This window comes from Chinchilla lanigera, unplaced genomic scaffold (genome assembly GCF_000276665.1).
Source record: "Chinchilla lanigera isolate Chin_1 unplaced genomic scaffold, ChiLan1.0 scaffold00062, whole genome shotgun sequence".
Classification (NCBI taxonomy): domain Eukaryota; kingdom Metazoa; phylum Chordata; class Mammalia; order Rodentia; family Chinchillidae; genus Chinchilla; species Chinchilla lanigera.
This window is the reverse complement of record NW_004955463.1, coordinates 9,207,335-9,208,454: the sequence shown is the minus strand read 5'-3', so window position 1 is coordinate 9,208,454 and position 1,120 is coordinate 9,207,335.

Sequence of the window (1,120 nt, the reverse complement as noted above, 5' to 3'; positions counted from 1 at the left end):
TCTACAAACAAACAAAATGAACAAATGTTTTACTTTCCTGCCATTAGAATTTAAACCAGAATAATTATTTTATAAACATTGTTGAAAAATTTTTATTTGCTAAAATATATATTTTTAGCAACATGGTAGTTTTCAGGAAAGTGATGGGTTAGGTTTTAGGCAAAGTTTTATATTACATCTCATTAAAGCTGGCACAGTAGTCACCTGTGTCAACTCATGGTGGAAAGTGGTGATCAGAGATAGGTGGATGGGTGTGCAACCTCAGTAGTATCATAGGGCCCCATGCTCAGAAGGGCCTATGCTTGGCTGAATGATTGGCTATAGCCTTACTGACATTCTTATTAATGTCTTCATAATCCAAACCACTGCTTGGATCAATGTCCCCCAAGGATCTATACGAAAAGGTTTGGTACCGAGGATGATGCTATTGGGAGGTGCTTTAGATTGCTAAGCAGTGAGGGCTAGGAGAATGTGCTCAGGTCACTGGAACATGCCCTTGAGGAGGATGGTGGGTACCAGGTCTCATCACTTTCTGCATCCTAGCTCATGAAGTGAGTAGCATGCTGTACCATTTGCTCATACCACAATGTGCCACCAATACCAGAGGCCCAAACAAATGCTGGTCTTAGACTGGAACCTTTAGACTGTGAGCCAGATAAACTTTTCTCTTGACAAGTGGTATTTGTCATTTCATATTGGTAGTGGAAAGCTGACTAATACAACCATGTCTTTCTCTTACCAGGAGGAATAGTTTAGTAAAATTATACTGGTATGTCTAAATGCAGAAAGAAAGCCACTCCACCAAGACATATTAACTGCTAAGGAGTCATTTCATACTTGTTCTTATTTGTATTTACTTCCATGCATCAGCCAATGACTTATGTTGAAAATGACACAGAAGAAAAGAGAAGGTAGTACACTCAGAGTTCCTTTTTCTTTTAGTGTCTTCTTATTTATTAGTAAACTAAATGTAGGAAGTATGTGTATCAAGAAGTGAAATGAAAGGATTTGAATAAGTTTTATACATCACATCATTATTCTAAGGACTAAGTCCAAATGCATATGCACACTGCAAGATAGAAATTATGTACATTTTGTGATTACCCACACAACTAAATAT